The sequence below is a fragment of the Macaca fascicularis genome, chromosome 7 (genome assembly GCF_037993035.2).
Source record: "Macaca fascicularis isolate 582-1 chromosome 7, T2T-MFA8v1.1".
NCBI lineage: Eukaryota > Metazoa > Chordata > Mammalia > Primates > Cercopithecidae > Macaca > Macaca fascicularis.
This window is the reverse complement of record NC_088381.1, coordinates 50,677,954-50,691,735: the sequence shown is the minus strand read 5'-3', so window position 1 is coordinate 50,691,735 and position 13,782 is coordinate 50,677,954. Positions and strand designations below refer to the sequence as shown.

Sequence of the window (13,782 nt, the reverse complement as noted above, 5' to 3'; positions counted from 1 at the left end):
TGGTAGACTTTTAGGACAATATGTAGGAATGTAATATTTTAGACATTGAATTATGTGAGGATCAAATAATTGAAAACTGGAATTTTTTTTTTCTTTTTGAGATGGAGTCCCACACTGTCACCCTGGCTGGAGGGCAGTGGCAGGATCTCCACTCACTGCAACATCCACCTCCCAAGTTCAAGTGATTCTCATGCCTCAGCCTCCCAAGAAGCTGGGATTACAGGTGCCCACCACCATGTCCAGTTAATTTTTGTATTTTTAGTAGAGACAAGGCTTTATCATGTTGGTCAGGCTGGTCATGAACTCCTGACCTCAGGTGATCCACTCACCTTGGCCTCCCAAAGTGCTGGAATTACAGGCATGAGCCACCACGCCCGGCCAGAAGCTGGAAATTAATGAGTTCAATGCAGACTCCAAACTTCTTGAGGAGGCTGTGGCTATTGAGTGGTGGGGAGGAAAAGAAGGGAAGGAGAAAGGAAACAAACACATATTGAGCACCTACTCGGTGCTTTCCCTGTGATGTCCCATGTAGGCCACAACCAAAGAACGCAGGCATTATTTACACCTAGTTTCAAACCCTGGTCACTTGGATCCCATGATCTTGTGTTCCCGAGTTCCAGAACCCAGTTGCTCCTGAGAAAGCCAAGCTTCGGAGAGCAGGGCTCTCACTCCCAACCAGACTCTCATGGCTTTCTCCGTTCACTCCCAGGCCTCTACTCTGCTGCTCACCCACCTTAGTCTTCTCATCTGCCTTGGTGCCTAGAATTACCCGATCACTGTTTCCTACCTTGGGGTCAGAATTGCCCTCCCACGGGTGCTCTGTGACCACACAGACATCTCTGTGAGGGCCACACTCAGCACCAAGCCCTCACGGAAAGGAACTTTTCAGGCAGGACGAGGTGGGGCACAGAAAGGAAAGGTGGGGCAGCGGTTTCTGTTGCAGGTCCTGGCCTGGCATGTCCCCAGCCCCCAGCCTTCCCTCTTCAGCAAGCTCACTGATTACCTGGAGTCCTCCTCCTCAAGTTCAGCGTCTGGGAGAAGACTCTTGGAGGTGGGTTTGTTTGGCCTAATTCACCAAGTACCCCTGGCTCCCTTGGTCTTGTCACCATGGAAACCCTGTGAGGTCACCAGCACCATTCAAATAAGAGAAAAAATGTTTCTCCCTCCCACAAAGTGAGCTCCTAGTTGACTCCAGTGGCTTCTATGGAGGAACAGGAGGGCAGGGCTCAGTCCAGGGAAAGACCTGGCCCAGCCCTCAGGGATGGGTTAACCCCTTGATGCCCAGATCATGGCTGCTCAGACACACGCCTTCCGCCTCCCTGAAGTTTCTCAGGCATCTGTGCCCAGGAAGAGTGAATCCTGCAGCTTTGTGTACACACCAAATAGCTTCATGCTGTACCTGGAAAGGTGGGGAAGGGGCTCCAGGCAATGCTACTGAACAAAAACTGCCTACTGGAGATTCAGGGAGCTGTTGGGAGGCAGGAAACTGGGGGAGAGAAGGGAGTTGGAGCTCTGGGTCCCTGCTCCAGAGCCTTCTCCCTCTCAAGCAAAGGTGAGAGCAGGAGCTGCCAGGTACAGCCGGTACAAGAGCACAGGGTATTGATTGGGCTCTCCCCATGCCCATGCATTCTAAGGTTGGCTCAGCTACTGAAGGCCCTTCACACACTCTTCCTCCATGCTGCCAGCATGCCTGGGACGCTTGCCCACAATGGAGAGGACCCAGCCCACCTTCTGCCTCCATTTGAGGCCAGCATGAGGGCCAACAGCCAGCTCCTCATCCACTTCTCTTCTCTAGCAGGCCACCCGGCTCTGGCCTATCCCTCCCAGGACCCAGAATGCCTCCCTGTGCTGCCCTCCTGGAGTCCACATTCCTCTCACTACCTCCAGGACTTTTCCCAGCACCCACTCCCACTGCACGTCTCCCCAACCATCCCCTCTGGCCAGCGGGTCTCCTCGCTATTCTAGGTCTAGAACATGCTGCTTCCTTTATTCACATTCCTAAGACAACCTCTCCCTCCCTTTGTATCTATTTTAATCCTGTATTACATTCCTTCACCATCATCTATGCACTTTCACCTTTCTATTTACACAACACCCAGCACTACCATCAGCACCAGGCTTCCCATCAGCACCAACTCCACTCACCACTATGATGAACAACCACCATCCCCCTTCTATCACACTGCTCCTCTCCACAGTCACATCTTCTCACCACTGTCACCACCACCCCACAGTCAATTCCACACCACCATTTCTACCATCACCACCACTGTCATCAACACCATTCTCACCACCTTCATAATCACCATCACAACACGGCTGTCACCACAACCACCATTCCTACCACCCTCCTGTCAGTACCACCACCACCATCTCCCTCATCAGTGCTGAACTCACTTTTACCACCACAGTTACCATCACCATTCTTACCATCATCATAAGTCATCACCACCAACATTGTCACCACTACCACCACCATAACTGCCATCCTATTGTCAACACCAGCACCACCACCATCTCCATCATTGGCACAGCACTCACCATCAGAACCACTGTTAACCTGTTACCACCATTGTCCATACCCTCATCAATATCACACTGTCATGATCACACATTGCTATCATCATGACCATGCACTCATCACCACTACCATCATTTGGAGGGAAATAATGTGTTCCTTCATAAAATCAATCAAGCAATCAATTTCAAATTCTTCAAGACAGGCCATAAAAGAACCTACATAGAGTGGAGCAGCTGGACCTCACAGCCCCCATTCTTGCTCCCTAGGATTCTGCATCCTTTGGATAATCTCACACTAATTGGCTATTGTTGCCACCAAACTGGCCCTAGGAGCTCTTTCTTTAACACCTCAAGACACAGCTGAGATAGAGATAGAGCATTCATAGTAAGTGGGACAATAACATTGAACAACAGATGAGAGTATAAACTGGCACGAACTTCCTGAAGAGTAGCTGGACAATACAAGAAAAATATTTGAAAAGTGCATTCTCGGACATCTTATGTCTAAGAAGTTATCATAAGGCAATAATTAGATAAATTTGCAAAGATGATGTGTGGATGTTATAATAGCAATCATTGGAAGCAGCCTAAATGTATAGCAAAAAAAAAAAAAAAAAAAAAGAGAGAGAGAGATTGTTTGAAGAAACTATATGGATTAATATGCAGCCATTAAAACAGGAAATATAGATTTACCTATTGACATAAAAATATGCTGACTCTATATTGTTAATGAGCAAAAGCAGGTTTCATATCAGCATTTATAAAATTATCCTCTAGTTCTAAAAGTGTAAATGTCTTCATGAAACAAGGTGAAAATATTTTCACACCTGGCATCAAAATTCTTCTTAGATGGAAAACTGTCTTTGGGAAAAAAAAAAAAAAAACTTTGGTCATCTGGATATACGGTGATTGCAAACCACTAAGCACGAGACAAGGAGAGGAATTCCTTTTGCTCCTGAGGAAGATGGAAGAGAAAGGTGAGATGATCAGAGGAGAAGGGAAAGCCAAAGAAGTTAGCATAGAGGAGATGGGGCAGATGCCAAGAAAAATGCCTGGTGAGGCCGAGGAGGGAGGATTGCTTTAGACCAAGAGTTCGAGACCAGCCTGGGAAACATAATGAGACCCCCTACAAAAAATTATATTTCTACAAAAAATATAAATAAATAATTAAAGTTGTTCATGTCACTACAGTATGAACCATTTCTTCTTCTCCCCCACACCAAAATTTCAGTCCAGTCTACTGGATGCTCAGAGTTTCTGAATGAAGGATTTTTCTGTGAGAATTGGAAAAGGGGCCAAGTTTCAGGTCTGATCCACCCCAAAGTGGTTCTTTCTGGTGGAAAAAAAAAATTAGGGATGACTTATATATTTGTTAGTTTTCTTTGTATCTTCTAATTTTCTAAAAGAAACAGAAAATAAAAATAGTAAATATCAGGGACCACAAATGGGGAATATATCATCAAGTCAGAGGGAAGTGAAGAATTTGGGCTACAAAATGTGGCCTATGTCCTCTCCCACAGACCCCAGGCTGTTTGCACACTGTGGGCACTGTCTTGATACCCAGCACCCAGAAGCATCTATCTAGATGTCTCAGCACTCTGAAGCATGATCCCAAGAGAGGAAAGTTCTGGGGAGACACAGGGAATCCCCGCTCCAATGCCTAAATGTAGCCCCACCTTGTCACTCTGATGAGAAGTTCAGAGGACCCACATCTTCCTGCACGGTGAACGACAGGAGGTGATCCCCCTTTTCAGGGGTGTCCTGCCACTCACAGGGACTTAGGCATGTAAGCCTTCACAAGATAGTGTCTTAAGATGACACCACAGCAATCCTAATAATCATATAAGAGGCACACACATAATCGCAGTGTGGTCGTTGGTTTTGGTACACCACCAGCACCATCATCATCACCATCGCCACCATCGCCATCATAACTGTAAGTGACCGTTTCATTCAAGCAGTGTACATCTGTCCAGTTCTGCCCACCTTCTGGGTCAGCTTGAGGGGGCCTGAAAGGACAAAAAGGAGAGGCCAGTAGAGGGGGAGTGCTCTTTCGTTCCCATCTCCCAACATGTCCCTGATATGCACAAAACCCTGTGAAGTTCATTCACTTGGTATTCAATGGAATAATGTAACTGGTAATGAATTTGTTTTGCATTCAGTTGGATAACACTGTTAGTTATGAATTTATAATTTGCAGAGGGATAAGGCTTTTTTTCTTCAAGGCGTCAGAGAAGCTGTTGCTTACAAACTTGTAATTCGCCGCTGCAAATCCGTCTGTAAATGACACTATTGCAAGCTGAAAATCTCCCAGGCACAAGGAATACAGCCTCAGAATTAAATTGTGTGTTTGACAAGAACCTGCTGTTCTTGTCCAGCCCTGGCCCCCTTGTCCTGCCCTTCCTCCTGAGTTCAGCCTCAGTCTTGCCAGCTTCCTTCCCAGTCAGTTCAGCCGCCACCACCCTCACTCCCCAGCAGTACGGCCTTGAGCCCTTTGTTCCTTTCCTTCCATATCCAGAGGGGTGTAAATAGCCCAGCCAAGGTCACATAGCTCTCTGGGGGAAAGTGCAGACGGGCTCAGCCAGCACCAGCATAACCCATATCTGTGGGATAAACACAGAACTCCATTGTCCATTTCTAACTCTCACTGGGCCTTTGTTTCCCCATCATTGATGGGACCGTGCTATGGTTTACATGTGTCCCCTAGAAAGCATGTCTTGGAAATTTAGTCCCCAATGCAACAGGGTTGGGAAATGGGGCCTAATGGGAGGTGTTTAGGTCATGAGGGCTCTGCCCGCATAAATGGATTCATGCTTATTATATAAGGGCTTGAGGCTTCAAGTTCAATCTCTCTTGGCCTTTCAACCTCTTGCTTTCCACCATGGGATGATGTAGCAACAAGGCCTCAACAGATACTGGCACCTTGGTATTGGACTTCCCAGCCTCCAGAACTGTGAAAAATAAGTTTCTTTTTAAAATACATTATCTAGTCTGTGGTATTCTGTTATAGCAACACAAAACAGACTAAGACAGACCCCAAGCCTTTTAGAAGTATTTTCCCAGATTTGCCAACTAGGGCATGAATAGGAAGTGAGTTTGCCCAAGGAAGCCTTGCAAAGAGTGAGAAGTATCCCCTAACCAGGACTGAGCCCAGAGAATGGGGTAGGAGCGTTGGGAGTCAGGGGAGGGAGATTGGTTCAAGAACCAAAAGGGCAGAATTGGGTGGGAGGGGAGGGGGACAGTGACTTGTGGACAACTTGGCACAGATTCTTACTTGGCACAGATTCTTTTTTTTTTTTTTTTAAGATGGAGTCTCGCTCTTGTCACCCAGGCTGGAGTGCAGTGGTGTGGTGCAATCTCGGCTCACTGCAACCTCCCGCTCCCAGGTTCAAGGGTTCTCCTGCCTCAGCCTCCTGAGTAGCTGGGATTACAGGGGCCCACCACCACATTTGGATAATTTTTGTATTTTTAGTAGAGATGAGTTTCACCATCTTGGCCAGGCTGGTCTTAAACTCCTGACCTCAGATGATCCATCCGCCTTGGCCTCCCAGAGTGCTGAGATTACAGGCATGAGCCACTGCACCCAGCCTTGGCACAGATTCTATATGGAGCTGAACTTCGGTGCCTCAATCTTTTCTAGCATCCTGTATTTTATGCTTTTTGTCTTATTTCCTGTGTGCTTCCCTCCATTATTCACTGATTTGTTCTTTTTTTTAGTAAAAGTTACTTCCAAAGAGTTAACTTTGAATGAAAATTCAAAGAAAACACAATCCATAGCTGGGCTAAGGAATAAGATTGGTGCTTGGTAGGAAGTCAGACCTGGAAACAAATCTTGGGGACTCATCACCAGAGAGTCCATCAACAAGCATTCATAGTTCTCCATCCCCAGCACACTCCAGATGCACAGCTAAAAGTGAGGGACACAAGAATAAACAAGACAGCATGGGCTCTGCTTTAGAAGCTTACGGCTTAGTGGGGAAGACGGGCCATTGAACACACAGCTACAATAAAGTGTGATTACTGTTTTGATAAGAAGAATCTGTGTGTGGTGGTGCCCCATGGCAGAGGCACGAAAACTAGTCTAAAAGGGTTTAAGATGAGACCTGCTGCTAATGAGCTGTGCGACCTCAAGCAAGTTGTTTAACTACCCTGAACTTCATCAGCTGTATTCATTGAGCAACTGTATTGTAGTCACTTCGTATTGGAGTCACTTCAAGGGATATACATTCTAGCAGGGAATGCAAGTGTTATGCCATGACAAATAATGGGTAGGAGGACATCTCCCTGGGGGATGGCTTTCTGGAGGCTTGAAATTTAAGTCAAGTCTTCGAGGGTGAGTGGAAGTTAGCTAGGTGAAGAAGGAGCAAGAGTGCCCCAGGCAGAGGAAACAGCATGTGGAAAAAAAAAAAAAAAAAAGAGTCAAGAGGTAAAAAATGTGCACATCCAAGGCACTGAAGGCAGGCTGGAGTGACTGAAGGGCAGACAGCAATGAAAGTGAGGAGAGAGGGGCACAGGAGAGAGCCACAGGAGCCAGCCCTCAGGGCCTTGTGAACGTAGTGAGAACTTGGGGCTTGGAAGATGTGAAATCATGAGAGGTTTGGAGCAGGAGAATGGTATGTTAGACTGTCACACTCCTATGAGAAGAATATATGGAAGAGGACCGGAGAGCACATGGTGGGGGCTGGGGGTTTCATTGCCTGGTTGAGATGCAGGTGCCTCAGACAAAGGTGGTGGTAGCAGAGAATTGAGACAGGAGGGATCTTCTGGAGGAGAATTAGCAAATGGAAGTGGATTTGAGGCAGGAGAGAGGGGAGGAAGGTATAAAGGAAGACTCGCAGAGTTCTGGTAAGAGTGACTGAGGTAGGGAACATGGGAAAGAAGAGTGTCTTAGTCCATTTCTGTTGCTACAACAAAATACCTTAGCCTGGGTAATTTATAAACAAAAGAAATTAATTGCTCACAGTTCTGGAGGCTGGAAATTCAAGATCAAGATGCCAGCAGATTCAGTGTCTAGTGAGGGCCTGTTCCCCACAGATGGTACCTTCTGCATCCTCACGTGCTGAAAGGGGCAAGGCAGCTCCCAAGGGCACTAATCCCATTTGTGAGGGTGGAGCCCTCACGATTTAATCACTTCCCAAAGGCCCCATCTCTTCATACTATTACACTGGGGATTAGGTCCCAACACATGAATATTTGAGAGACACCACATTTAGACCATAGCAAAGAGTTTATCCTGAGGTCAGTTTTGAATCTGAGCTTCTCAGAAGACATGAAGACGGATCCATGAGTCTGGAATTGGAGAATCTGAGCTGGAGATGTGGATTTGGGATTCGTGGCCATATTGGTAGTAACTGCAATCAGCAGAGAAGAATATACAACTGAGGAGGCAGAGAGAGACATGAGAAAGCAAAGGACCCAGAACTGAGCCTTGAGCAACTCCAGCATCCAAAGTCGGGCAGTGTGGAAAGTGGGCAGAGGAATCTGAGAGCCAGCCGTGAACATGCAGCCTGCAGAAATCCAGGAAGGCTGGGCATCCCTGAGGCCGAGAGAGGACAGGCGGCTGACTGTCCAAATGCGGTGAGAAGACAAGTCAGATCAGGGCTCAAACGTGTCCTGTGGATTGAGCATCTTAGAGGTCACGGGTGTGTTTAGCATTTAAAGACTTTTCAGGGGAGTGGTGGAGGCGGATGCCAGATTGCAAGGAAGAGGGATGAGTGAGAGCCAGGGAAGGAGAGGCAGGGAATGGGGACAACTCTTGGCGTGAGTTTGGCTGTGGAAAGAGGAAAGACGAGACAGTACTTGGAGAGGGAAGTGGGATCCTACTTGTAAGACGAAAGAATTTAGAGAGCCAGTTTAAATGCTGATGGGAAGGAACCAGGAGAGACAGAGAGAGAGAGAGAGAGAGAGAGAGAGTACGTGAGAGAGAGATATTTAAGGATAAGAGAATGGGGAGTAGGGTAATGGGCAGCCTAAATTCCCCAGAAGGCAGGCAGAAATGATAACAGCATACTTCTTCCATGCCGTGGCAGGCTAACTGAAGATTCTTTGGAAGTACTCTGCAGAATATTGTCTTCCCATAATGCCCCGACATCCCATTTTCAGAAGAAGAAGCCGAGGCACAGAGAGGGCATATGCTTGGTCTAAGTCACACAGCAGGGCTTTGCATACAGGTCTTCCCTGGAGAAAGTGATGTTGGAGTGTTAAAGGTCTGGGGAAGGCCATTAAGGTTCAGGGTACTTGTTGAGGGGACTTCTGAGCTATGTGCCATGCCCCTTCCTTCCAGTTTTTTCCATCTTAGGGTCATCTTTAAAATAGTGCGTTTAACAACGATGCAAAATAAATAATTATTTGAGAGAGTCATTCAATATTTACAAAACATACCTTGGGAACTGACTTTGACTGGCTCTACTGGATGTCAAGGGCATGGAGGTGCTCTCCAGCAGCATGTGGTCTGTGGAAGAGAGCTGGATTCACCATGGCAAGGAAGTGTGGCAAGCACTGTACTTGTGGTGGACGAGGGCTCTGGGGTGGTGCAGAGGAGGGATCTCACACACTGGAAGAATATTTCAGGAGGGCCTAGGAGCTGGTCTCAAGAAGAGAGAGGAGAGAAGCATTCCAGGCAAAGAGGAGAGCAGGTTAAGGCGGTAGCGAGGAAAAAGCTGAAAGCAGCTCAGCATGGCAGAGGCACAGAGAGCGAGAGGCAATAAAAAGAGATGAGGTTGGAAAGCTAGACAAGGGCAGGTTCCTGGAAAGATGTGGACTCCAAACTAGGGAGACTGGACTTCCTCATAGAGACAGAGAGCTGTGGATGATCCTAAGTGGGTAGATCAGAAGGCTGGTACCAGCAACAGCAACAGCAGACTTTATAGAGTAAGTGTGAATGTTAGCAGATCCATCAGGAGGCTGCCGGCTAATACAGGGGCTCATGGGTGCAATCAAGAGCCTGGCTATCAACAGGGAGACAAAGTGGGTGGAAGCAACAGGACTTAGTAACTGAAGAAATGTGGAAGAGCTCTGGCTCTAGGGTGGCTCTAACTCTGGCTCTGGCTCTAGTGCTATCACAAGTTTGTGGCGTGCATGGAGGGGTGGAGAGCGTTGACATTCTCTGAAATTAGGTAGACAAAAGGGGATACATTTGGAGGAAAGGTAATGGGTTCCAACTTGGTCATGCTGAGTTTGAGGTGCCTGCAAGACAACCTCATGGAAATGTCCAGTAGGCAAGTGGCAATATGATCTGAAGCTTTGGAAAGGTCTCCTCTGGAGACAGTGAATTGGAAGTCAAAAAATTTTGGGAGGTGTGGAAGAGCTCCCTTAGGGAAGGTGTATAGAGTGAGAAGAGAGTCTAGACGAGAATCCTGAGGACTCAGCATTTTTTTGTTTTTTTTAAGACGGAGTCTCACTCTGTTGCCAGGCTGGAGTTCAGTGGTGCAATCTCGGCTCACTGCAACCTCCACCTCCCAGGTTCAAGTGATTCTCCTGCCTCAGTCTCCTGAGTAGCTGGGACTACAGGCATGCACCACCACGCCCAGCTAATTTTTTGTATTTTTAGTAGAGACGGGGTTTCACCACGTTGGCCAGGCTGGTCTCAATCTCTTGACCTCATGATCCACCCCGCTCAGCCTCCCAAAGTGCTGGGATTAAAGCCATGAGCCACCATGCCCAGCCCTGAGGACTCAACTTTTAAGGGGCCAGAGAAAGAAGATAAACGCTTGAAGCCAACTGAGAAGCAGCAGCCAGAGAGGCAGTAAGGCAATCAGGAGAGAAAGGAGACATGAGGCCACACAGGAGAGGGGACCCGGAAGTAAGACAAGCTCAGCAGGGTCAGGTCCCACAAGGTCACTGCCTTGGATAAGGAAAGAAAAGTGTCTGCTTGTCTTAGCAAGGATAATGTCCTGCACAGTGAGGGTTATTCCAGCAATGCAGTGACAGCAGGCACGGGTTACAAGGTTTGAAGAGTGAGTGGGAAGTGAGGAAGTGGAAGGAGTCAGTGTAGAAAACTCTTGAGAAACTTGACTCAGCTGGGGAGATTATTGTGGGCAGCAAGATGACAGAAATGTCCTCAGACATGGCTTTCCCAGTGTGAACCCGACCACTGTCCAGCCACAGAAGGAGATACGTCACCGTGTCATTCTGAAATGGCCTTTCCTTGGCGATTCAGATATGATTCTGTATAACTCCTTTATTTGGGGACTTTCTCATGAAAAGTTTGCCTCTGATGCTATCCACTTATCCCAACCTTTGTGTTTAGAAAATTTCCCTAAGCCCCCAATAGTAATAATAATAGGTAATATTTATCAAACGCCTACTAAGCTCTGTACTGAACATGATACATGGACTGTTTTATTTAGTCCTCAAGACAGCTACCAGGAAGGTATTTACAGAAGGGGAAACAGGTTTGGGAAGATAAAATGAGTCACATGGTTAATGGAAAAGCTGGCATTGAAGCCCTATCATTCCAACTCTACTGCCTACTCTTAGCCTCTCTACTGCCTCTATTATCTGTTTGAAGCCCAAACATGCCCACCGTCACCCTGGCACTGCTTCTCTGGTGCCAGGATCCATTGCTTCTGAGAATCCAGCTTGCAGATTGAATCCTCGTTCTCTCCTGAGCTGCATGCCAATCTCAGTCCTGCGCTATTAGAGAGAGTAGATTGCAGACTAAATAAAAACAGTTACCATTTCTTACCATTCTTCCAACTCCTGCTCCCTCACCCCCACACCCCAGGCACTGGGCTTGGTGCTTTTTGCTCCTTATCTCATTCCATCCTCAAAGCAACCCTAGGCAGTCACTATTTCTTTGCCTATTTTATAGACAAAGGATCTCAAGTTCAGAGAGGGCAAGTAACTTGCCTGAGATCACACAGCTAGCAAATGGCAAAGCTGGGGCCCAAATCCAAGTTAGCCTGATGCAATAATCTCCCAAATGCCTCCACTTCCCCTCCATGGCCACAGGGCAGCAGGTCCCAACCCTTTGGCTTCAGGATGTGGAGACATCTAATCCCATCTGGGAACCCAATTACTCAGTCAATCATTTAGTCAGCTCATTTAGTATTTCCTGAGTGCATCTGTCAGGCTCCGATTGGTTACACAAGACAGAGACCCCACCAAACAAGCTGGAGCAATATGAGGAATTGATTGGCTCTGATAGATGGGTAGGATGTTGTTGCAGCTCACAGGACTGAAAGGACTGCAGGGGTGAAGGCCATGAGAACCAAAATTGGGACTCAGTGCTGCTAGCATGCTCTCTAAATTCCTCTCCTCTCTGCTGCCTTGCTCAGCTTTCTAGATTGAGTGGGAAAGATGGCTTGTCAGCAGGTTTGGGCCAAAGCATACAGTTTTGCACCCCACTAGGAAGAGGGGTTCTTCCTCCCAGCATCCACATATCAATCCCAGGGAAAGAATCTGATTGGTCCTGCTTAGGTTATGTGCCCACCCCTTGGACCAATCACTGTTGCTGGAGGATGGGGTTCCATGGTTGGAACTGGGTCACATGCCTACTTAGTGGCAGAGGGATAGGGATGGGTGGGAGTAGTGGGCACTTTAACTGACAACCCACTAGGATTATGTGATGACAGCAGGGGGTTTCCCCAAGAAAAGGAATGCTAGAACTGGATGGTGGAAAACAGGCAGAGAGGCAAAAATCACGGTCTACTGTCTACTGTCTACTCCAGTGGTCCATGTGAGAGATGGGCAGACACACACAGACGCATCATGAGGAATTCACAGACTCACAAGGAAATAAGGCTTACAGACATGAAGCCATGAATAAGAGCTGATAGCAGCAGTTACCATTTATGGAGCACCTACCAGGTGCCAGGCACTGGGCCAAGTACTTCCACATGCATTATTTTATTCCATGCTCACAATGACCCTGGAAAATAGATACTATTCTTGTCCTGATTTTTCTGAATCAGAGAGACAGTGAAATACATCCCCCCGACTCTTTTTTTGACAAGAGACCCAATTCAAGAAAAAATTAAAATGTTTATGGGCTCCCATCCTTGCTCAGAGAGGTTAAGTGACTTGCTCAAGGTCACACAGCTAGCACAGTAAATGAATGCCCTGGGAAGCATTTGGTTAAGGGCAAAAAAAAAGTGCTTCCATTTCTTTCTGTAGACTAAAGCACTAGAGAAGGCTGCCTAGAGGATGGGGGTTGGGGGTGAATAAGCAGAGATCTAAAGGATGGGACATCTAGGCAGGTGGCCAGGGAGGTTGGGTGGAAGAAAGGATGAATCAATCCCCAAACACTAAGGAAGGCAGGACTGAGCACCACCCAGATACTGTCTATTCCCTCTCGCCGGCGGTAGCTCTTTGGAGATTTACAATCGGAGACCCCTTCTCCTGAGTCTCCTCTTCTCTAACCTGCCCTGACCAGCCCTACCATCCTTCATAGAATATATACACCAGTCGCCTCCCCTTTTCTACCTGGCTGTCCTCCTATGGACACAGCCAATGAATTGAGGTGCTAGGCATGGTTTGATCCACACAAATGACAGAAGAAATGTTACCTCCCTTTTTCAAAGCACCGCGCTTCTATTAATGAGACCCGAGATCAATTATGTATTAAGCAGTCACAGTCCACCCTCTCCAGTCAAGCTCACTGTCTCCTAACCTTGCCAGTTCAAACACGACTGCCTCATCCCAAATGAGGGCAGATGATTCCCTGGACCTAAGACTAGAAACATTTTTTTCAGGCTCAGTCCATTTTTGGTCTCAGCTGTTCCTTAGCATCACTACTTCCACAAAAGTGATTGGTGAGCCTGTGTGATTCCACTTATATGAGGCACCTAGAGTAGTCAGAATCACAGAGACAGAAGGTAGAATGGTGGTTGCCAGGGACTGATGGGGGGAGGGGTGATGGAGAGTCACTGTGAGATGGAATAAGATAATGCATGTGGAAGTACTTGGCCCAGTGCCTGGTGCCTGGTAGGTGCTCCATAGAGAGTGGCTGCTATCAGCTCTTAATCACAGAGTTTCAGTTTGGCATGATCAAAAGGTTCTGGAGATGGGTGGTGGTGATGGTTGCACAACAATGTGAATGTACTTAGTGCCACTGAATTATGTACTTACGAATGGTTAAGATGGTAGATTTTATGTTACGTGTATTTTGCTACAATTTTTTTTTAAGTGATTGGTGGGCCCTCTGGATCCACCCCCTCAGGAGAACCTCTCCCCAACCCAGGGCAGCCGGATTCCCACCCTCACAGCTTCTGGTTCTCCAAAGGCAACCCCTGGGCTGAATCTCAAGGAAGTAGGAGTCAG

General features: G+C 47.3%; 1 protein-coding gene across 1 annotated transcript in view; it reads right to left on the bottom strand.

Moving 5' to 3' along the window:
• TBC1D21 (TBC1 domain family member 21) overlaps positions 1-13,782 on the bottom strand; it is a 137,432-nt gene that overhangs the window by 120,928 nt on the left and 2,722 nt on the right. The gene's annotated exons all lie outside the window — the stretch shown is intronic.